The sequence below is a fragment of the Miscanthus floridulus genome, chromosome 9 (genome assembly GCF_019320115.1).
Source record: "Miscanthus floridulus cultivar M001 chromosome 9, ASM1932011v1, whole genome shotgun sequence".
Lineage (NCBI taxonomy): Eukaryota > Viridiplantae > Streptophyta > Magnoliopsida > Poales > Poaceae > Miscanthus > Miscanthus floridulus.
The window spans coordinates 32864479-32889337 of record NC_089588.1 but is presented as its reverse complement, the minus strand read 5'-3'; the positions used below and the strand labels follow the sequence as shown (position 1 = coordinate 32889337).

Below are 24859 nucleotides of genomic sequence, written 5' to 3'. Positions count from 1 at the left end.
CCGGCCCAGAAATGGCTGAAGGATACTGAGGTCTCGGCCGTCGGATGCAAATCTACGGCACAGGCACGTTACGGCACGAGCAAATGTCCGTCAGCCCTTGCAGCATTTCTCCAAGCGGCGGCGCCATTCCTCTCGTCTCTCTCATGCTCTGCTCACCTTCTTCTCCCCGTGCGGCTAGGCTGCACGCGGCTCCGTCGAGGGGCTCCACTGCGGTGCCCTTGGGACACACGCGTGCAACAAGGCGACGACGCAGTGACGACGGCGGTCCAGCTCACGACCGCTGAGGCGCACTAGGCGCGCGCGTGCTGGGTTTAATGGCGTGCACGTGTTGGGTCAGATCCGGCCGGGCGTGCGCGGTGCGGATGGCAACATTCTTACGTCGCTCGTGCCGTTAGGGTCAACTCCGGCCGGCTCAGGGGCGCCGGTGATCCACGTCCGGCGACTTCGACTCATGCCGCGTGCGGCTACATGGTCAGTAGAGGTGAGTTCGCTCAACTTGGGGTTACGGTTAGCTTCAAAACTGAGTAAGAGTTAGCTTCGGAGCTTTGGGGAATTTTATTTGAGGATTCTTGGACTTTTCTCTGGATTTGTCCAATCACCTCGTTCTAAATGCTTATCCCATGCTAAAAAAATTGTTGATCAGTGACGAACTTTTAATTGTGTAATACTTAAACTTCAAATTAGACCAATTTCACACTGATTTGCATCTAATATGCCATCTTAGAAACTTAGTAGCATAAAAGGAATTACCATTGTGCCTAATTCAGGATTTAAATCCATGGAAACAGTAAGCCTTAAAGCCTAATTACTCTAAAACACGCTTTTTGCGTACTGATTTTATCATAGAGTAGATCTGATGCACTATGCACACCTTACATCTTCATATCTTAGGTTTATAGCATCCAAGAATTTGACTTAGGCATGCACTGAAAACAGAGCTATGATAAACTTAATCATGCTTTATTGAAACCCTAGAAAGCTTAGGATCGCAGCAGAGTGCCGATTATTTAATAATTATTGCCAAACTAATATGTTGGCTTGAGATCACATCCCAACAGTAGGACCCCTTAAGCTTTCAACTGTCTAGCTGAATGGAGGCCTCCTCCAGTCAATGGAACCCTTTCATTTTGCTTTCATGTCTATGCGTTTCTGTTGCTTCATAGAGTTAGCATTGTTTTAGGACATGCTGTTAGTGTTAGCTATAAGAATCAGAAATAGAATTGCACAATAATTGAAAGCTGAACAAAACTAAAATAAACGAATTTGTACTGTGGACCACAGATGGTTTACAATGTTTTGATATTGTACAGTTTTAATCACTACACTGAATGGATTTTTCTAGGCTGGAATGCTAAATTCTGTACACAGATAAATTGCTCGCAGTCTCTCACCTTGGGCCTGACACAACTGAGGCTAGAGGTGGAGCTGACAAATCCACAATTCCAGAAGCACCAAAGTTTGCTGGATTTGTTACGACAAAGTTATGATCTATTTCATTTTCAGCGGTCATAGTGCCTTCCAAGACTTTTACGATCTCAAACATTTTAGGTCTTCATTTGCAATCAATCTGCAAACACCACATTGCCAGCTTCATCGTCTGAACTGCTTCCTGCTTGTGTGCATGACTGTCACTACTACTGCACATATCAATCAAATCTACCAACTGATCACTCTTCAACTTCTCTTCCAATAAGGCAATAAGATGAAAGCTGTTTTCAGATCGAGAAGTGTCCAGGTTCTTTCTTCCACTGATGATTTCCATCACCACTACACCAAAGCTATAGACATCAGCCTTTTCTGTGTTGTGCGATGTCAACCATCCTGGAGCTAAATATCCAGGTGTGCCTCTCAGTCTAGTAACCAGTTGGCTCTTATCCCGATCAATGAGCTTGCATAGTCCAAAATCAAAAAGTTTAGCATTGAAGTTGTCATCTAAGAGGATGTTTTGTGGTTTTACATCCAAGTGAGCAGCTCTCTCCATACACTCCACATGAAGATAAGAGAGACCCTTAGCTATATGAGCAATAATCTTGCAACGCGTTCGTGCGAACACAAAGTTGATATTTGCCCTTGTGATTCGAGTTTGTGATGAGTGATTGTCAACGAGCGTAGCGCTTTGGGTTGAGTTTGTGGACTAACCATGGCGTGAGTTGTGTTGTGCAATATGTCTCTTGGCTTGTGGTGCGCAGGTGTGGAGCTCGGAGGCGGTGGTCGACGGCGAAGGTGAAGGTCAAGCGAGTTCATGCCGAGGGATCGGGAGCGGTGAAGGACGAACGCCGGAGGCTTGGACTGAGGGACTGGAGAAGCCAGGTGACTAGTTGCGGTGGTTGACATCTAGGGACATCGACAAGCACAAGTGTACATGGAGGAGTGACGGTGTTGACCGAGTCAAGACGGCGGTCGAGCAAGTCGAGCAGAGGCTCTGTAAGACTTGCCAGTCGGGCGGTCGAGGACGACGGTGACACGTGTTGAGGTGCGGGGGACGCGTATGGAGTACGCTACTCGCGGGCGGTTTGGTAGTTTTGGCCTCAAAACCACTAGATGGACGGTTTTTGGGTTTGAGCTTCAAAACCTGGGCGGAGGTTCCGGCGAGGAACGGTGGCGGCACATAGCGGCATCGAGGAGTTTGTGTTGAGGCAAAGCTATCTCATGAAAGGCGTGTGGCCGTCGGATGCTTTTATCTCGGGTTGGACCATAACGCCCCTGGGGTTTGGTTCGACTCAAAATATTTAGGGGCAAGTTGGTCATGTGTAATAGGCCTATAAATTAGGGAGGGGATGATCCAACCATCCTTACCTCTTGAGCAATTTCATTTCTTCCTAGTTTTCCCCCTCCTAGGGTTTGGTCTTGAGGTCCACAAAACAAATTCATGTCTGTGTAAGTTGAGATTTTTTGAGTTGGGAATGGAGGCCCTAACCTCCTCGTGCCCTCTGGGATTCAAGATTTTGTGTCTGTGATTTTATTTTCGTAGCTATGTTCTTCGTTTTTCTCCTCCCCCGTTCTTGATTCGATTCGTCGATTTGAGGTCGTTTCGATTCGTTTCTTTTGGTTTGATTCATGCTATGACATGTGTTGATGCTTCCCTATGAATGAATTTGATTGAATCAACACGAGCACGATGAGTCGAACTGATTTTGGATTTTTATGGATTTTTTGAGTTCTTGCACGCGATCTGAAATTCACAAAGGTAGAGTTTGATTTGAGCGATGATTTCTTGGGAATAGCTTATCTACCTTGTGATTGCCTGGGCAAGTTTTGGAAATGATTCATGCGGTTTTGATCGAGTTTTGGTCGATTTTTTGGTTGCCCCTTTTCTATTTTGGGCGTCGGTCTCCCTCTCTTTCTTTTCTGTTCGTGCGACGTGGCTTCTGTTCGTTGGATTGGTGGCGCAGACACATGGGGCCAGGCAGCAGCGCTACCAGAGCTGGCGCTCAAGCGCTGAGCTTGCTCGGCTGAGCAACGCTTGCCCTACTCGTCGATGTCCCTGTCGCTCGCCCCCCTTCCATTTCTCTCTATGTTTGGTGCTCAGGTGCTCGGTTCTATTAGAGCTTGAGCAGTGCCGAGCCGAGCCCTCCCAGCTCCTATGCGATGCTCTCCCAGGGAGCACACGCTGCAGTCAGGCAGTGCCCGCCAGGCAGGCTGGTGGCTCCGGCTCTCTCTCCTCTTTTATTGGTGCTGCGGTTCTTTCCTCTCTCCTTCTCTTAGTTTTTCTCTCACCCAGAATTTTCGGTGCAACCCCTTGGAAATTTTGACCTATTTTCTTATTGTGTTCACTTCTTCCACGTTTGAGCTTTGATTCAAGTTTTGTCTTTTGCGTTGTCTTTCCATTGATCCAAGGAACCTATCTAGGTACTCTTGTCACCTGTTAACTTGGGTATTTTAGATTCAGAAATTCGCTTCTTCTCTATAGGAATTGAGTATCTCATTTTCTGTCCTTCAGTTCGGGAGTGGTTCGTGCTTGTAGCGGTGTCGCGTTGTGTTCCTAGGGAACATCTACCCACTAGTTGGGTCGAGGGAATCATGGTTATCGTGTTTTGCTTTTGGAGGTGATTTTGGGACAACAGTTGAATATTTCGAAAGAAGTTTGAGGCTCCCATTCACCCTCCCTCTGATCGTCGTTTTTGGTCCTTCAATTGGTATTGGAGCCGGTTAAGGATCATTTCACCTTAATCAATTCGTGATCAACGAAGGCGACATAGAGCGTGGTTCCGGCAAGCCGTTGTTCTTCGATGGAACAAATTACCTGTATTGGAAGATCTGTATGTCTACGCATCTTCAGAGCATGGGCTTGTGAGTTTAGGAGATTTGTGAGGATCCTAATTACGAGGTTCTTGTTGCTCGAGTTGGCCAGGAGCAGATTGACCAGCACGATGCCAATATCAGGGCGTGTAATGCTCTTTTTTCGAGTCTTTCGCTTTTTGAGTTCGAGCAGGTTTTAAATCTCACCATGGCTCAAGAGATCTAGGTGAAGCTTTAGAGCCATCATGAGGGGGCCGCTCAGGTCAAGACCAGACTCTTTGAGACATACAAACGTGAGTATGACAACTTTGTCCAGTTGAATGGAGAGTCTATCGATGCTATGTTCTCTCGCTTTTAGTCGACTGTGAACAAGATGTGGGCAAACAAACTGCAACTACCCTATGACGATCATGAGAGGGCTCTCAAGTTACTATACGCCCTAGATCGGAGGGTTTGGGATGTGAAGGTGTCCGCTATCATTGAGTCTGCCAACTACGAGACCCTCGCAGTGGATGAGCTTTTTAGCAAGCTCAAGTCCACCGAGATCGACTACTAGACTTGAGCTAAGATCGAGAATCCCTCTGCACCGACCACGACTTTGGTCTTAGGTATTGGTTCAAGTTCTTCAGCTAACCATTCATAGATTTTCTTTTCCTTGTCTTTTTTGGTGTCTATCACAGAGGAGCAGATGGAGGCACATGGGGACGACGAGCTGATATTGGTTATCAGTTGGTTCTCGTGGTTTCACAACAACCACATGAACTGCCGCCATGGTGATCCAAACCAGGGTTGCTTTAGTTGTGGAGACCCCGACCACTTCATCGCTAACTGCCCCCAAGAAGAACAAGCACTCCTCCAACAAGCACGACGCCGGCAAGTGCAAGGACAAGCGCGACCTCCAGCAAGCACAAGTCCAAGGGAGGATTTGACAAGGAGGTGCTTAAGAAGTTCCTCAAGAAGGCCATGGCCCAGCAACGCGCCTTCTTCGCCTCCCTTAGTGACCTCGATAATGACTCGGACGATGACCACTCTTCTTCCCCTTCGAGCGACGACGAGTTCAAGAGGAAGCACGAGGACAAGCTAACCAGACTCTGCTTCTTCGTCGACTCCACCCATGGAGGCTTCTACGCCATGGCACCTGGTGACGAGTTGGAGAGCGGCAAGGACAATGCTCCCGGCGATGACACTACTTCTGAGGTACCACTTTCTGTCGATGAGCTCGCCACTGAGGTTGATACTTTGAGTGACGCTTTGATTAATCAGGACAAGTTGCTTAAGTGCACTACTCATGAGAGGAGAGAGTATAAGGACAAGCTAGATGTTGCGCTTAAGGAGCTTGAGGTTGCTAAGAAGTGCGCTGTGGTAGTGTCTGACGAGGCCGAGTGCGATGAGTGTGCAATGCACATGTCCAATTTTGCTTCCTTGCAATCTAAGTATGCCAATCTACTAGATGAACTTGAGGAGGTGAAGGCTAGGTCTAGTTTGTTGGGTGCGTGCAAGTCCTGCTTGGGCTTGCAATCTGAGCTAGCAAAGAAGAATGCTAAGATCTCTGCTCTTGAGAAGGCCAGTTCAGATAGCACAGGAGTTGCTGAGTTTGCACGTTGTGAGAGTTTGCTGCTAGAGCTTGAGTCTTGCAGGCACGACAAGATGAGAACCGAGGAAGACAACACATACCTTCGGTCCATCTTGAGCTAGGTGTCCTACAGTGAGCCATAGTTGGGCATGATGATGAGCCAGTTCAGGAGGGGAACTGGTGCATCGGGTGTAGGCTTTACTATAGGTGGGAAGGGTGAAAATCTCTATGGCAAGGTTGGTGAGTGTAGTGGTTTGAAACCAAGTGAAAAACCTTCCATTACTCCCAAGTTGATGAAAATCACTCCACCTAAGCCCACTGAGCCCACTGTCAAAGATGGAGTGTTTGAAGAACCTCCAAAAGCTCCATCTCATAAACAAGTTTGGGTTCCAAAACTGAACTATCTCAAGAACCCACTTGACACTCTACCAAACATCTATGAGGATCCCCTTCCTAAAGCCAAACAACCACCAAGAGTGAACAATACCCACAAAAGTGTGAACCAACAACCACCCAAGAGAGGTGAGGTATCACTATGACTACTGCCATAGGGATGGTCACCTTGCCGAGTTCTGCTTTATGAGGAAGAGAGATGAATGGTGAGAGTACGAGTTAAACAACCAAAACATGTACCGCCCTTCCCATGGCGTACATGTACCACTTGTTCAGAGGCACAGTGCTAGGCCTAGAGGTGCAATGCCTCAAGGTGCTAGGCCTCTGGTTACAAGATCTCGTGGTGGTCGTGCTCGGCGAGGTTCAAGTCATAATCAATATGACTTTGAACCCCGTGGCGGTGGCTTTGGTTTTTAGTCCCACAGCTCTAGCAGACCATGTTTTCCCCATCGTGGTGATCGCTTTTCTTAAATGAGAGATGGTATGTTTGGTGTTTTTCCAAACACTTTTCTAGGGCAAATGAGCCAATGCTGGTATCCTTCACAGTTACTAACCCTAGTGTTGCGCCATTTGCTCATCCTATGCCTTTCTATTGAGTAGGACGGAGGCCTAGAAAACACGTGGGCTCATTGATTTTGGATGTTCGCGCCACATGACCGGAAATTCAATGTGGTTCTCTAGCCTCGACCCCATGCAACACAAGGAGTACATCACATTCGAGGACAATAGCAAAGGTAAGGTGGTTTCTCGTGGGTCTATTCGGCTGAATAAGAATTTTGTTCTCAAGGATGTTGCACTGGTTTCGAATTTGCATTTTAATTGCTCTCTGTATCGCAACTCCTTGGGGATGGCTTTGAAGTATGTTTTAAGACCAGCTTCGAGTTCTTGATTCTTAGGGAAATCTTGTTTGTCATATCGTCCCTTTTGGTCGTGTCTTTCGAGCTGATTTTTCTCACTCCTTTGGCTCTTCTCAATGTTTGGTGGCCAGATCTTTCTCTGAATTGTGGAAGTGGCATAGGAGACTTGGTCACTTGAGCTTTGACCTACTTGCTAGGTTGAGTTCACTTAACCTAATCCAAGGATTGCCCAAGTTAAAGGTTGAGAAAGATTTGGTTTGCCACCCTTGTCATCACGAGAAGATGGTTGCCGCATCTCACCCCCCTGTGAACCAAGTCATGACCAAGGGACCATGCGAGCTTCTTCATATGGACATAGTTGGTCCAGCTCAGGTCCGATCAAAGGGTGGGAAATGGTACGTTCTAGTGATCGTTGATGACTTTTCGAGGTACTCTTGGGTGTTTTTTATGAAGGGTAAGGATGAGGCATTTTCTTTGGTTCGAGACTTGATTTTTCGGTTGCAAACTGAGTTGCCTAAGATGCCATGAGAGTGATCCGCAGTGACAATGTCACTGATTTTAAAAACACTTAGTTTGAAACCTTCTGTGCCTCTTTGGGTCTCGAGCACCAGTTTTCCTCTCCTTATGCCCCCCAGCAAAACGGTGTTGTTGAGTGCAAAAATTGGACATTGGTTGAAATGGCTAGGATGATGCTCGATGAGCATTGGACTCCTAGGAGATTTTGGGCCGAAGCGATCAACACCGCATGCTATGTTTCCAATCACATTTTTCTACGGGCTTTCATGAAAAGACTTCTTATGAGCTACGTTTTGGACGGACACCCAAGGTAAGTCACTTCAGGGTGTTCGGATGCAAGTGCTTCATCCTAAAACAAGGTAATTTGGACAAGTTTGGGTCTAGGTCTCTCGACGGTATATTTCTGGGTTATGCTTCTCATTCTAGAGCTTATCGTGTTCTTAACTTGGAAACTAATGAAGTCATGGAGACCTGCGAGGTCACATTCGATGAAGCAATGCCTTGTACAACCCCTGCCTTTGAGTGTGGAGGTGAGCATGAGCTTGGTGAAAACATCTTTGTGGAGGAGCAGGAAGATGCTGATTGGGGTGATCTCGAGCCGACTCCACCGGCTGCCCCTATCAAGTCTGCGACGATTACTTTGGCTCACGATCCTGATCCTTCTACTTCTACTACTTGGGGGAGGCGTTTGAGCAGCTTCCTTAGCCTGCACCGACTGCAACTGAGGAAGCACCAGCTGCTGTTGAGGGGGAGGTGACCTCGACTAGAGAGGCACCATGACACATTCAGCGTCGCCATCCACCTCAGACCATGATTGGCAACATCGACCAGCGAGTCATGCGGTCCAGGTCTTATCAAATCTCACACTTCGCTCATTCTACATTTGTTGCTTCTTTTGAGCCCCATGATGTTGGACATGCTTTATCTAATCCTGATTGGGTTAATGCCATGCATGAGGAGTTAGAAAACTTTGAGAGAAACTAGGTTTGGGTTTTAGTACCACCTCCACCAGATTGCCATCCCATAAGAACTAAGTGGGTGTTTAAAAACAAACAGGGTGAAGATGGGTTGGTAGTTCTTAACAAAGCTAGGTTGGTAGTCCAATGTTTTTGCCAGAAAGAGGGTATAGATTATGAGGAGACCTTTGCTCCTGTAGCTCGTTTAGAAGTGATTAGAATCCTTCTAGCTTTTGCAGCTTTGAAGGGTTTTAAGCTTTATCAGATGGATGTCAAAAGCGCTTTCTTGAACGGGTATATAGAGGAAGAGGTCCATGTGAGGTGTAAGGAAAATGGACCCTTGGCCCATTTAGTTTGGATTTTGGTGTTTGATGATCAACTAGACCAAATTAGACTAATGAGTTTGCAAGTGTTTATTTTGTAGTTCAATAGGGTGCAAACGTGACTTGGACAAAGGCGATGTAATGGTTAGATGATCAACACCTCAAGCAAAGAACTTAGAAGCATAATAGAAGACCCAAAAGATCAAGCAAAGTTCAAGCACGGAAGATGGAACCAAGAAGGATGCAAAAGTGACAAAGAAATGAAGTCTAGGGTGCTTCAGACTCTATGAATAGTAGCTCTGGACACATGAACAGTACAGACCGGACCAATGAATTGTGTCCGAACCAATGAACAGTACCTCCAGGCCATAAACAGTACCCCGTTAGGACCATCGAACAGCTCAGTCCTGAGGCGTCCAGAGAGGTTCCAGAGGGCACGCGAGGGTCCGGACCATGCATCAATGGTCCAGAGTGAGGCCGCACCTTTTAGCCTCACAACGCATGCAACAGTCGGTTTAAACGGTCGTTTGTCAGTGACCATTGGAGGGCCTCACTCTGGACCATTGATGCATGCGCATGCAGATGCCCGAGTTGTTCTAGAGATCGACTTAGGTGGCTCGCTGGCCTTCTCTCGATGGAGATTCTGTGGTCATGGCTCGAGGTTAGGATCGAACGAGAAGGTTGAGATGACCCTGTCTGCTTTAGAGCAGATTGGACGAGGGCCGCTGGGGCTCATCTACGTTTTCTCCCTGGCTCTGTTTGACGCGATGTACAATTTTTTGCTAAAACATTGCATGTGCATCATGTTTATATGATAGTATATGAATTATAGAGTGTAAATCAATTTCTGTTGCTCTAAACATTCATCGGAAACACGAAACGAATGTTATGTTTCATGTCGCATTATATCACTTAGCGTTCTAAATGAATTTTTATTGAACAAAAATGCTATAGAATGTGTATGCGACACTTTAATAAAGTTGGTAGTACAAACTTCGTAGGTGGTGGTGAAATACTTGCGGTTGAGAATGGGATTCGCTAGATAGCATACTTGATAGCTTGGAAATTGAATTCAATGCGAAACCAATAAGAACTTAGTCAATTTTCGTAAGTCAGAAAATGGTTCGACGAAGCTAAGTTCAAAAATTTTTGTAGGAAATTTGTGTTAAGCAATGGTAGGGTATTAGGGCTTGTTTAAGTAGTTTAACATACCCTCTTGAGTGTAGAAAAACTAGTTTAGCAATTGGATCACCGAGTTGGGTTTTAGGACCACTTTGAAAAGCGTGCACGACACGGTTTCTGCACCTGGGCATAGTCACCGTGCTCGGCCCTCGGCGCTGCCGCGCCGGCCATCGACGCGCACGCGCTCGCACACCGTACACACGCCACTGCGCTGGCCGGCTTGCCGCTGGCTCCGCGCTGCGGGCCACTATCACCCGTTGCCACGCCCTGGCCCGCGCTCATGCTCGCGCATGCATGCACGCCGCGCGCGGTGGGTTTGGCCGCTCTGCCACCTCTACTATCGTCACAGGCCCTATGCTCGGTCGGTCTGTTGTTGTTTGCCCCGCCATGTCCTCATTGGGTCGCCCGCGTGCACTCTCACCGCCGACATCGCTGCGCCATCGTCCCGTCACCGTAGTGCTGCCGCCCGATTCGCTATGCCGTTGCCTACGCTATGTCGCGTCGCGTCAACGCGCTGTTGCTAGTCGCGGTCGTGAGTGCTGAGTCACCGCGTGCGCTGCACCGCTCGCGTCGTGTTTGGCTGAGCTGCTGTGCCGGCACATGGCCGTGTTGCTGTCAGCTTGCAGGTTAATGCGCTGCGGCCGCTTGAGTCGTGCCAGCTAGTACAACCATGTGTGTCTTCTCTTTGTGCGCCCTTGTTCGTTGCGTGGAGTGGAGAGCATCGCTCTGCGCCCCCGGTCACCTCTGCCTTTATTGGCGTCGCGCCGGAGTCACCGGGCCGCGCCAAGGCCAGTTCACAGCGCCGGTCAAATCCGCGCAATTGTGTGCACCAATGGATTGAGTAGGGACCTAGCTACGCGTCGAACACTCCCACTGCTGCTGCCAGTCGGTGTCGAGCCTCAATTTGATGATTCCTTCGCCATCGGCCATCATAAGACCCCGCGGTAGCGCCTGTCTAATTCACCTTACCTCGTCCACCTCCGTCCAATTCGTTGGCACTATATCTTCGCCCTGTTCCACTCTATCCTGTGCGCACCCCATTTCGCCCTGCTACCGCCTACTCAGCGTTGTCAACGTAGTCGAGACACCGCCACCGTCGCGAGGTATACTATGTGCGTGTGGCCAGACTCGCTGGATCAGTCTCCGGTCAGGCCACCAAGTCTAGTAGGTTCGGGGTGAGTCGTCGATGCCCATTCTTGAACTCGTTCATGCTATCTGTGACTTTGCTCATGAGAACATGGCTGTCGTTGCAGGGAGGAGTCCGCCGTCGTGGAGGGAGCTCGGGACAACATCTCCGTTCGCCGTGTCGCCACCCATCACTTTGGGTTTACGCCTAGGTGAGCGGCAGCTCGCATTTAGGGGCGGGGAGGGGCCGGTATGGCTGGCATGACCGCCCTGTGCCTACGCCGCCACGTTGGTGCGCGCGCGTGGGTGCCGAGGGTGTCGCCGTTGCGAAGATAGGTTCTTCCGAGGGTTTATCTGCGAAGTAGCTGACTGTAGGAATAGTGCTGTGGGTCTCGGGGTGATTCGTCGATTGGTCAGGGTTGTTTTCGTAAAACAGTTGAAGTGCGCGGGCCTCCCCGTCGTGGGCCGCCGTCGTGCAGATGGGCCACGCCCATGTTGGGCCGCGCCGGTGCGTCGCGTGCACGCGCGCGTTCGTGCCGGACTAGGCCGAGCCGTTCGCGCTTGGGCCGCCCGGTGGAATGTGTTTTTCAATTTCCAGCAAAATTATAAATCCTTATTCAATTTAGTTTTGAGGAACTTTGATAAATTATAGTAAATCTTATAGATGTCCAAAAATAGTGAAACAAAATTTGTTAGGTTCACAAAAATGATATCTATCTGTTGGTGTAGTTAGTTTATAGTTAGCTATGATACTGATAGGTTCACAAATTCAAATTAGAGAGCTTAGTATTATGTAGATTGATATTTGTAGGAATTTTTATGGCAAATTGATGATAGTTTTAGCCATAAAATTTTTACAGTAAAATCATTAGATTATTATGTACTCACTGTAATTTTTGTAGTACTAGAGTAGGTTGATAAATAGAATAGCTAGTACCCCTTGTTTTTATCGTATGTAGAGTAAATTAGTATTAAGAGTAAGAATACCTTCAGTTGTTAAGATAATATATGTCACGCTTCATACTTGTTATTGGTAACAGTAGGTAAGTTAGCATCTTAGTCGGTAGAGCTAGTTTAGTAGCTTGATAAACGTATTCGTATTTTAAGAGTTGTTGTTGCCATATTATTAAGTGTTGTATCATCATTTCATGCATGTAGATCATGAGTTGGTAGAGTTCGTGCCTGTGGATGAACAGGATTATGAGAAAGTCATTGAGGAGTACGAGGAGGAGATTCTCATGCAGGAGGGAGCCCTAGAGCCTGTTGGTGCTGACTTTGTTGACCCATCGCCTACCCAAGGCAAGCCCTGGTACATAACCCATATTTTTAATGATCACTGAATATATATGTGATGTGCATTTACGTTATAGGCATTTTATGGAAACCACATGCATAAATATATTTACCTATGAGTCCTACTAGTATAGGCCGAGTAGCTGCTATGCTCAGGATTTCGGTAGCATGAGTAACCTGTCGTTACTCACAACAGGTGAAAATTATGATCCCTCATGATAAAATGGTGGAAAGGAAAATGGTGACCGGGCAGGGATATGGTTTGGGTATTGATGGGTGTAAGAGGTTGTGTCCTGCGGCCAACAGGGTATAACTTGGTTACACTTTTTTCCTATCTGTGTCGGTTAAGGACCGGTCGTTGCATTGGGCTCTAGGAAAGTCATAGATCTATTATTCTGAGCACATACTTGGGTATGGGCACAGGGAAGACTTGTTGCTCTCTTATCATGGGTTTTGGCTCTTTCTGGACCGACTGATTGGAGGCGGGGATAGTGGAGGTCCTTGCATTGCACTAAGTTTGGGACTTAGGAGCGGGGCCTTGGAGTCCAAGTTTGGACGGGGACCTAGACCCCATGACAGGAGGGTGATGGGTTGGTCCTGCTTGTGCTTGGGGTATAAGCGGGGCATGTGTTTTTAGGGTACCTAGCTGGGGGCATTGATTCATGAATCGTTGGTGTTCCAGTACGGCTTGTCTACGGTTTAGCATCATTGTAAGAACTGAAATCTGGAAGATGATAAAATGGAACTGATTGCTCAACTTTTGCTTGAAAGTAGAATATATGCTTACATAGAATGGCTAGATAATAAATTAATATGGCTATAAATAATAACATAAATAAGGACTCACTATTAGTATTGCTTTCTACAAAAGGAAACCAGCAAACCATAAAGCTTTGCATACCCCTTGGAGTCGGGAAACTATTCCCACTAGTCGGATAAGTCTTGCGAGTACATTGTGTACTCAGGGTTTATTTACCCCTGGTGCAGGTAATGCTTGAGGAGTACCATTGTGTGAAGGATTCTTCTGGTAGGCACAGACGGATCCTTGTTCCTTATCGCTAGATGTTTATTTTTATTCCGCACTATGACTTTGGAAATGTAATAATGTAATTTTTACACACTCTGGATGTATGAAATGGATTAAGTATTGTAACTCGTTCTCATTATTGGATCCTTGGGGAAAATGTGGATCTTTCGGGTTCTCCCTTGGGGTGTGCCCGACGGATACCCCCCGTTGTAGCTTGCTTTCGGGGTGCTTAGTGTCTAGTGGAAGATGAGTGCCTCTGTAAGTGTGTTAATTCAGGCGGTTCTACCACATGAGGTGGCCTCAAGCCCTTTGCGGGCCGGCCTTCGAAACCCGGTCAGTCGTTGCTCATGTTGAATGAGGCAGCTACCGCTTCATGACGCAACACGGAGCATTGCGATGCATTTAACTGCATATGTGATGCTTCGGATGTATGGGATGAATGAATGACTATATGAATGAATGTGTGAATGCGTGTATGTCAATGGATGAATGAATGATCATGCATTTGGAAAAATAAAGTAAGAGGGATTGGTAGAGTTACCTTGATGGCTCGAGTGACAGGATTTGAGGAGTTTTTATCGGATATGTCCGAATGGGATCAGCATTCATCGTTCGTGATGGAGTCGGCATGGCCCACATGGGGCGTCCGTCTGCTCCTTACTTGTCTCTCGACATTCGCCTGAGCCGTTCGATCGACTCAGGAAGCTCGTTGGTCTCTCCTTGGCGGAGATCCCATTGTTGGGCCCTTCTAGGTCCTGCTATGGAAGGCAGAGGGTCGCCTACATGCGGTTGTGCCTTGTTTCTCGTGCTCGGCGTGCAGTAGTGGTGGGCCATGCCTAGGCCACGTCCTGTCTAATCAGGCACCGTCTCGTCGGGTAGGGCGCATCCCATCGGTCAGGACACGTCCCATCGCGTTCCCATCTGCATTAAATACGGGAAGGGGGAGGGTTTTTTGCCCCAACCCTTCGCCTTTCTCCAACTACTGCGTCTCCTCCTTAAATAGGGGAAGGGAGAGGTTTTTTGTCCCGTTCCTTCGCCTATTCCCCAACTGTCGCCTCTCCTCCTTCCTTCTCGCCAAGAGTGTTCATGTGCCATGACGTTTCCTAGGAGAAAAAGGGTAGATCGAGGGAGAGGAGAACTCACAGATCTGTTTGCGAGTCTAAAGCGAGATGTTGAGCTAGAGGCCATCCAATGTGGATGAGACGGTGTTGGCCGCCTTCACTGAGAAGGGGCTGCTTCCGCCAGAGGAGGTGGCGTACTAGAGAGCTCCTACGGGGGAGGCTTTCCCGTGACCTTGGGCTGGTGAGGTCGTCTCCTTCCTCGCCTTCCATGAGCGCGGGCTAGGATACCCCGCTCACTGGTTCCTGCGCGGGCTCCTCACTGAGTGGGGCCTGGAGCTATAGTACCTCAATCCAACTGGGGTGCTGCACGTCGCTGGCTTTGTCACCATCTATGAGGCTTTCCTTGGGATGGAGCCGCACATGGACTTCTTTCGGCGGATCTTCACCGGACGAGCCTTGTCGGAGGGGAAGCTAGCTAGGACCACACTAATTGGTGGCTTCTCCCTACAGAAGAAGCCGAGTTTGTTGGGCTCCTACCCCGTGTACACCCCTTATGACTCCAATCAGGGGTGGCATGGGGAGTGGTTCTACATCAGGAACCTGGTGGAGGCGCCGTTCCAGCCGTTCACCGGTAGAAGGCCAGAGAGGCGGGAAAGCTGGTTGTGGGCCCCCTCCAGCCAGTAGAATAAGTTGGGGATCATCGAGGCAAAGCTTCAGAAGCTATTGTAGCACGGCCTCGATGGGGTGCGGGTGTTCCACACCTTCTTCCACCATCGGGTCGCCTCGCTGGTAGAAAGGACACGGTCGATGTTGCTGTACTCTGGCTCGATGGACCCTGACCGCGCATCGCCGATGGAGTTGGCGAAGGACGAAGTTTGGAGCTGACTCGACCGGGTGCAGCAACTGAAGGCCCGAGAGACCCTCGAAGGAAAGCCCGGACTTCTCCATGCCGAGAAGCTGCCCAATCTGGTATATTCTCCTCTCCTTATTCTGTGTCCCTTTCAATCTTGCTCTCCTGTAATTTAACTTCAAGTCGTCCATTTCACAGGGACTCACCGGTTATAAATCTCAGCCACATCTTCTGAAGGGGTCGGAGGGTGTGGCTCGGTAAGCTGCCCTGAAGGAGGCGGTGGTCGTGAAGAAGAAGAAGAGAGAGCTGAGAAGGCTCAGAGGAAGCATGGGAAGGAGATGGAGATCGCCCGGCGGGTGCGGGCTGGTGAGAATCAGAGTGATGTCGAGGCAGAGCTCGAGTCGGAGGACCCCACAGAGGTGGGTGGTGATGTGAGCTCTTTCGAGGATGAGGGTAGCCGGAGCATCATCGTGACTTCGATGGAGCGTCGTAAGACTATGGCCACGTCCGCCGGCGATGGGCGGGAGGCAGAGCAGCGCGGCGATGTTCCCACGCCAAGGAAGCATGCCATGAGCTCGGACGCCATCGGCGAGCGGGAGGCGAAGTGGACGCGGTTGCCACGCCCTTCGAAGGCATCGTCGGCCTTGCCCCCACCTACCCCTCATTTCGGGACAAGTCGGGCAGTCGGAGGAGCGAGCTCGCACCCCCGCATCTTTGGGGTTGGCGTGTGCACGCATCCACAATAGGGGGATGCCCCACTAGCTGCTCCGGTGGGTGCGCCTCAAGCCGACGATCGCGGCGACTCATGGGTCGATCGAGAGCCGATCGGGTTGACTCCCCTGGTCGAAGTGATGGGGCGTGCCTCGCGACCTATGAGCAGCCCTCATCCAATGGGCCTGTTGCTAGTGGGTCGAGGCTTCAGAGCCCAGCCGCTTACGTCCTTGTATGCTTTCTTTGTTTCTTTTCGATCTCATATTTTAAGTTTTTTTAGCGTGACTGACCTGTACTTTCTGACAGCGGCCAGATACTGACAGGACATGGAGACCCAGCTTGCAGCACGTCGTGATGAGCGGTGGGGAGAGTAGGGTGGCGGCGGTGTGACCTTCCCCTCCGTGGGCTGTGCCCTCCCGGCCAGTCGCAAGTACGGCGGCAGCGGCGACAACGGTGTTGGCGGTGATCTCGGTGGCGATGGTGGAGGTTGGGTTGGAGGTGACCCTTGTGACCCCTCCCCCAACAGTCGTGTTGGAAGAGAGGAGGGAGACCGGGCTCCCAGCCTCGCCCGGTGGAGGGACGCATGACTTGCCCTCTTGGTTGGAGCTATCAGGGTTAGGAGGAGACGTGACCAGACTAGAGGTAGAACAACTACCGGTGGGCCGCAAGGTCGAGGAGGTGGAGATTCCCTGCCTCAGCGAGGTAGGCACCAGGGTGGAGCCACCGGCCATCCCACTATCGTAGGAGCTGGTGGTGGTTCGGTCATCGGCTGGGCCTTCCAGCGGGTCGAGGGTGACTCGCGAGGTGGTGTGGCCCTGCCCCGGTGACCCGAGGAAGGCACGGTTTATCCTTTGGGATGAAGAGGAGGTGCAACTCTGGGATGTACTTGGGGGAGAGGAATCACGATGGAGTCCGATCTCACCCAAATTAGGGTGAGGCTAGAGGAGGCCTTGGAGCAGGTCAAGGTCATCCATCAGGCGGTTACGGTCGACTTGCCCTACATCGTAGAGGTATGTTTTCTATGTTCGTCCTTTACTCCTTGGTCTTTCGTTGGTTGCCTCAGCATGCTTGCTTCTCATTTTGCAGGGTCTAGAAGAGATGTCGAGCCACAAATCATGTTTGCTCTAGGAGGAGCACGCTTGGATGGCGCAGGAGGCCACGGTGGGTCGCGGAGCTCGAGCGCCAGCTAGAGTCCACCCGCCGTGAGTCTCAAGACAGGGCGGCCGAGGCGACAGAAGCACGGGCAGCGGAACTGCTCGTGGTGGAGCGGGCGACTGCCACTGAGCGGGGACTTGACGCGGCGAAGGTCCACCAGGCGGAGACCCAGGCGGTGCTCCAAAAGTCCCTAGCAGAGACCGAGGTGGCACCCCCAAGTTCCCTAGAGGCTCTGGAGTCAGAGCGGTAGGCCCAATCGGTGGTCGACTAGGAAGTGCTAGCGCTCTGGGGGTAGGTGCTGGGGACGGAGGAGTCAAACGCTCGGCTATGCAAGCAGGTTACTCGGTAGGAGGAAGGACTCTCCATCCTCAAGAACACCCGCCTCGGTATGTACCTGTTCCGCTTTTTGGTTGATGTCTTGGTTTTTTCTTTCCCTTGCTTCTGAGCTTGTCATCCTTCTTCCAGAACTAGGCGGAAGGGTTGGGTCGCTAGAGTGGGACCTGCAGACGGCCAAGGCGATGATTGGTCGAAATACAGAGGCACTAGCCAAGTCCCTTGAAGAGCGACATGCTCTTGAGGGGGAGCTTGACTAGATCCACAACGTCACCCAGGTCATCATCTCGGAGGTGTTTGGATCGGCGTCGAGTACCAGCACGCCTGCTATCCGACTAGCGGAGGTCCTAGACGAAGTTAGGGCGCTTATCTCCGATGGGATGTTCTACGGGACGTCGAGGGTGCTGACTTTGGTGGCGACATACCACCAGACTTGGACTTTGCCGCCATCTGCAGCGGGTATGTCGACGGCTGGAGCCCGAACGCCATCCATGCGCTTGGGGAGAGCTTGTTGCCATGTGCACAGATGGTGGCTGAGCAAGTCTCCGCGCGGTGGGTGATGGATGCTCGCTGCGCGAGCGTAGCCAAAGGTGCGCGTCTAGAAGACGTCGTCTAGCCTGCAGATGGAGTGGAGCCTAGGTCGGAAGCGAACGTCGTCCCGCCTCCAACCGAGCCAAACATCGTCCCGTTGGAGATCGAGCAGCCCTTATCTTTGCCGATCGAGCTGGTAGCCGATGCCGCCGGGTAGCCGCAGTAGTATTTAGAGTAGAAAAAACAGTCAATATGTGTAAGGGATAAGTTCGTGGGTTAGCCCCCTGTGTAAACATTTTTGTATCCATGAATACATCGACTTTGTTTTGTGATGGAATCGCTTCGTAAGGGGAAGCTTTTCCCATCTGTTCCATATTTTTTCCCTAGCATAACTTTATTTTTTATTCTTTGTTTTTCACACCTGCCCATTTGAACCGTAGGCTGCTACCTTAAGAACCCGGGCGTGGCCCGCAAGGCTCAGCTGCTCGTAACCGTAGGTCGTGGTGGGGTGTGATCGGTCGGAATGTTTAAAGCAAAGTTACATAAGGTAATTAAAGGAACGGGCTACCCTTTCGTTCAGGTAAAAAGGTATTTACCATATGATAGTAAAAAAAGAGAGGTGGTATCACACACCCGTCAAGCCCCTGAGTGACCCGGGCCAAAGGTGCTTTGTAGGAGCAAACGTTGAATGAAAGAAAGCGGTAAGACCAGATTTTTAGGGGAAGAAACGACGTAACTATTCGATGTTCCAAGTGTTGGTGAGAACATTGCCGTTGTCGTCCTTCAGTCAGTAGGCGCCCGGTCGGATCACCTCGGTCACCGTATAGGGTCCTTCCCATGGTGGAGAGAGTTTGTGTTTCTCCTAGGTTGATTGAGTCCTTCAAAGCATGAGGTCTCCGACCTCGAGGATTCTCCCTCGGATTTTTCTTTTGTGGTGCCTGCGGAGAGTTTGTTGGTAGCGAGCAGGGTGGATGACGGTTGTTTAGTGGGCCTCCCCGAGCAGGTCGACTACGTCTTTATTGAGCCTCCGTGGCTCGGTCACGGTCGAAGGCCTTCACTCTTGGGACGCTGTGGTTGAGGTCGGAGGACAGCACTGCTTCAGCTCTGTAGGCCTGGAAGAAGGGTGTGAACCCTGTGGATCAGTTCAGGGTTGTTCTCAGGCTCTAGAGGATTGCTGGGACCTCTACAACCCATCGCCCGGCGTACTTGTTGAGTCAGTCGAAGATGCGTGGCTTGAGTCCTTGGAGGACCATGCCATTGGCTCGCTCGATCTGACCATTAGTACGCGGATGTCTGACCGAGGCCCAGTCGATCCTGATGTCATATCCATCACTGAAGTCCAAGAACTTTTTCCTGGTGAAGTTAGTTCTGTGGTCAGTGATGATACAGTTAGAAATGCTGAACCGATAGATGATGTTGAGGAAGAATTTGACTGCCTCTTCCGAGCGAATATTGGTGATGGGCTTGGCCTCTTTCCACTTGTTGAATTTGTCGACCGCTACGAGTAGGTGAGTGAAGCCGCCTGGGCCCTTTTTGAGGGGTCCTACCATGTCGAGGCCCTAGACCACGAACGACCAGGTGATGGGGATGGTTTGAAGCTCCTGTGTTGGCAAGTGCGTTTGCCGAGCATAGAACTGGCATCCCTCACACCTATGGACGACCTCCTCTGCATCTTGTAGCGCGGTGGGCCAGTAAAAACCTTGGCGAAAGGCTTTTCTGACCAGCGACCTCAGGGTTGCGTGATGTCCGTAGATTTCGGCATGGACCTCAAGGAGGAGCTATTTTCCTTGGTTGGTAGGGACGCACTTCATGAGTACTCCTGACGGACTTTGTTTGTAAAGTTCATTACTAAACGTGATGAACATCTTTGTGCGTCGAGCGATCCATCGCGCTTCGGTCCTTTCAGGTGGGAGAACCTCCTTGAGGAGGTAGGCGAGTAGCAGCGCTCACCAGTCGGCTTGATCAAGTGCTACCACGGCGATGTTGGCGGGCGACGTCGTCATGGGGCACTGGGGTCGGAGCCCCCAAGCACCGGGTTGGCATTAGGGTGTGTCTGGATCGGACCTTCTAGGATGCGGGCAGATGATTCGTGAAGGTCATTGATGAAGACCTCGTCTAGAGACGGAACCCACCTGGCAGCCAATTTTGTGAGAAAATCGATGGCATCGTTGTCCTTTCGAGGGACATGGTGTAGCTCGATCCCCTAGAATTTATCCTTGAGCTTGCGCACCTCCTGGCAGTATGCTAACATGAGGGGGCTTTTGCATGAGGACTCCTTCAAGACCTGGTCGATGATCGGCTCTGAATCGCTATAGACGTAGAGCCCTGTAGCGCCGAGCTCGATGGTTATGCGCAGTCTGTTTATGAGGGCCTCATATTCCATGGCGTTGTTTGAGGCTAAAAAATGGATGCGGATTGCGTAGCAGAGCCTACTCCCGTCTAGGGAGATCAGAACCACTCCAGCCCCTGAGCCAGGCGCCATTACAGACCCATCGAAGTACATCGTCCAGTACTCGTGGGTGACGTCTAGGGTTAGGAGCTGGACCTCCATCCGTTCAGCGACAAAGTCCACGAGAGTCTGAGACTTAATAGCGGTACGAGGGATATACCTAATGTCGTGGCCCATTAGCTTGAGTGCCCACTTGGAGATTCGTCCCACGGCGTCGTGGTTGCGGATGATGTCTCTGAGCGGGTATGAAGTGATGACCGAGACTTCGTGGTCGGTGAAGTAGTGCAGGAGCTCCCGGGTTGCCATCAGCACGACGTATATGAGTTTTTGCACCTAGGGTACCAAACCTTAGGGTCGGTGAGTACCTCCCGGACGAAGTATATGGGTCATTGGACCTTAAGGTGGTGTCTCGGCTCCTCCCTTTCGATGACTAGGGCGGCGCTCACCATGTGGTTGCTTGCCATGACATAGAGGAGGGGTTCTCCCTGTTTGGGAGCAATGAGGATTGGGGCCGGTGTTAGTGACGCTTTGAGGCTCTCCAAAGCCTGTTGTGCTTTCTTAGTCTAGACGAAAGCGTCCATCTTTCGGAGAAGCTTGTAGAGAGGTATCCCTCGCTCGCCTAGCCGGGAGATGAACCGGCTTAGGGCGGCCCAGCAGTCGGTGAGCCTTTGTATGCCCTTGATGTTGCGTATAGGGCCCATGTTGGGATGGTCGTGATTTTTTTGGGGTTGGCCTCGATACCGCATTCGGACACAATGTATCCTAGCAGCTTCCCCTTTGGAACCCTAAAAACACGATTTTTCAGGATTCAATTTGATGTTGAACCTTCGGAGGTTGGCGAACGTTGCGGCCAAGTTCACGATCAGGTCGCAAGCTTGAGCCGTTTTGACCACTATGTCATCAACATAGATGGCAATTGTTGGTTTTGGTAGCTCAACTTGGTCAGGCTGGTCGAGCGGGTCGATTTGATCAGCGAAGCATTGCTGCATGCACCGTTGATAGGTCGTGCCAGCGTTGTTTAGACCGAAAGGCTTGGTTATGTAACAGTATGAAGTCACAAGCTGGTCGGACTGTTTCATCGTGACCTAGTGGTATCCTGAGTAGGCATCCAGAAAGGAGAGGATTTCACATCCTGAGGCAGAGTCGACTATCTGGTCTATGCATGGTAAAGGAAAATGGTTCTTTTGGACACGCCTTGTTGAGGCCAGTATAATCAACGCACATTCTCCATTTCTCGGTCTTCTTTTTTTTTAACAAGAACATGATTGGTGTGCTAGTCAAAGTTGTATACCTCTTTGATGAATCTGGCTGCCAGGAGTTTGGCGACCTCCTCGCCTATGGCCCTATGCCTCTCATCGTCAAAGCGATGCAGGCGTTGCATGGCGGGCTTCGAGCGCGGGATGAGGCATAGTGCGTGCTCGACGACCTCCCATGATATGCCTGGCATGTCAAAAGGTTTCCATGCGAAGACATCACGATTGGCGCGTAGAAGGTCAGCGAGCTCGCATTCCTATGTGGCCAGGAGCTAGGTCCCGATCCGCACCATCTTGGTAGGGTCAGTGGGGTTGATCCCCATTGCCTTAGTTTCCTCGAGTGGGCGGAAGGCAGTCGAGGAGGTTGCCTTGTTGTAGTCTAGGACTGCTGGGGTCGACAACTCCCTGAGCCATGGGAGCTCGAACGAGTTGATGATGGCAGTGGAGAGCTCGTAATGCTCGTGGTCACATGTGTAGGCGTGCGAAAAGGTGCTGCCCATAGTGATGACACTGTTCGGTCCCGGCATCTTCAACTTTAGGTACGTATAGTTGGGAACTGCCATGAACTTGGCGTAGCATGGCCACCCCAAGATGGCATGGTAAGACCCCAGGAAGTCCACCACCTCGAAGGTAAGCGAGCGTCATCCCTCCTTGGCTAGGCCTTCCGGTCGAAGAGGTGGGTCAGAGTCGGAAGTCTTTGGCCAGGCCTTCTGGTTGGAGACTGGATCGCCCTTCTAGCTTGTCATTAGGTTTTTTGGCCAGCCTAGGAGTTATGCATTGTTCGCAACGTTGTCTGCTGGACCGAGCTTTTGCTGGGAAGCAGGTCCGTTAGGGACCCTGGGTTTATGAACCCGACAGTACCCGTCAGGACCAATGAATGGTAGAGATGCCCTCCAAGGTTCCCAATGGCTCTATTTGTTTGGGGCTTATAAATATGTCCATGGCCAGCCAAAACAAGTGAGTTGGAGTGTGCCAAACATAGGGGAGTGTTGAGACTCTCCACCAAGTGCTCCAATCACCAAAATGCTTAGGGAAATATTCGGTGATTAGCATAGGTGCTTTGCGAAGTGCTTAAGTTAGTTAGACCACCACTTTGCACTTGCTCTAGGTGTTAGGCCTGGTGTTTAGTGAGGTTTGCACACCTCTTATCACTCGGTGCTTGTGTGCACCATTGTTGTACTTGGCGAGGCTTGTAAGTCTTGTGAGACCACACCAACCGTGTTTGTGGTGTGGCCACCACCGTGTATGGAGGGAACAAGGCCCACGACGGTTTGGCCGGAAGCTTGATAGTGAAGACAGTTGGGAGCGTTCTGGGAGAGGCTTGCCAGAAGGCACACCAGAGACCCACTTGCGCGTGGGGAAGGCTCGGGGCTATCCACGGAGTTACCTGACCAGAAGCTTGGCCCTTATGAGGGATTCCTTACAAGGGGCTCCAACGAGGACTAGGGGAAGCTTGCATGCTTCTCAATACCTTGGTAAAAATACCAGAGTCATCGACAGGAGTTTGCATCTTTACCTTGCTCTTTAGTTTCCGCATTTACATTGTGTACCTTGGTAGTGTGCTTACTTTTCTAGCTTAGTTTGATAGGTTAGTTGATAGGATTCGAACCTAGGGTGCATAACTCTTTGGCGGTAGAGATAGCAACACACCTAGCAAAACTGTAGTTGCACATTTAGATAGTTTACTTTCTTGCATAGGTTTTGACTAAGTGGAAATTAGAGGCCATTGTTAGAAGTAAAATTTTAATTTCCCTAATTCACCCCCCTCTTAGGCGTCACAATCCCTTCAAGTGTTATCAGAACCAGTTGGCTCAATTTGGACTTTTGGCTTAACCGCCGTTTGCGCCGACGCTATCTAGAGTGGTTGAGATGGATACCTCTAGGCCTCCACACTTTGACGGCACTAATTTGCCCTACTATAGTGCTAGAATGTATGTTTACCTTGAAGCGGTTGATCTAGGTGTTTGGAGAGTCACCTGCGACGGGATGAAACCCCTTAAGAATCCCAAGAAACCAACCACGGGTGATGAAAAAGAAATTCATCTAAATGCAAGAGCTAAAAATTGCTTGTTTGAATCTTTTAGCATGAATGTTTTTAACCAAGTGTTCACTCTAAAATTGACACATGAAATTTGGCTAAAACTCCATGAGCTCCATGACGGCACAAGTAATGTCCGTGAGCAAAAACATTGCCTAGCAAAACAAAGCTATGATTTCTTTAAAATGAATGAAAATGAGCTTGTTCGTGATATGTATTCTCGTTTGAATCTAATTATCAATGAGCTCAATTCTATAGGATTGACAAAGCTAGGTGATGCGGACATTGTGAGGAAGATCATCTCCATGCTACCACATTCCAAGTATTTAAGCATCATCACCATCCTTCACAACATGGAGGACTTGAGCAACATGACCCCGACCATCCTCATTGGCAAGCTTGTGGCATGTGAGATGTCACGCAAGATGGGTCAAGAAGAAGCCTCTTCATCAAGCAAAGGCATTGCTCTCACATGTGGTGACCAAAAGAAGATGAAGGGCAAGCAAGTTGATACAAGATCAAACTCAAGCTCCTCAAGTGAAGATGAAGATGAGGATGATGATGAAGAAGAAGAAACAAGTGATGATCAATCCTCCTCCTCCACTTATAACATTGATGGAGACTCACTCAATCTCATATAAGAAGTGTAGAAGTTGATCTGCAAGCTCAATGTCAAGGGTGTGCCCATCCAAATTGAAGATTGCATCTTCACCAATCAAAGAAGAGAGCAAAGAAAAAAAGAATGCTATGGATGCAACAAGAAAGGGCACTTTGTGGAAGATTTCCCAAATAAGCCCACAACCAAGGACAAGAAGGCAAGAAAAGGGAAGCGCCAAGCCCTCACTTCAATCAAGACTTGGAATGATTCATCAAGTGAAGATGAAGCCCAACACAACATCAAGTTCTTCTCATATGTGCCTTATGGCACGAGGTAACGAAAGCTCATCCTTTAGTGAGAGTGATAGTGATGATGAAATGCCTTCATTTGATCAAA

The 24859-nt window shown here is 49.8% G+C and overlaps 1 pseudogene; it reads right to left on the bottom strand.

Annotated features, from left to right (window-relative positions):
* Nucleotides 1-474: 474 nt before the first annotated feature.
* Nucleotides 475-24859, bottom strand: part of LOC136481686 (G-type lectin S-receptor-like serine/threonine-protein kinase SD2-5) — a 51816-nt pseudogene continuing 27431 nt past the window's right edge.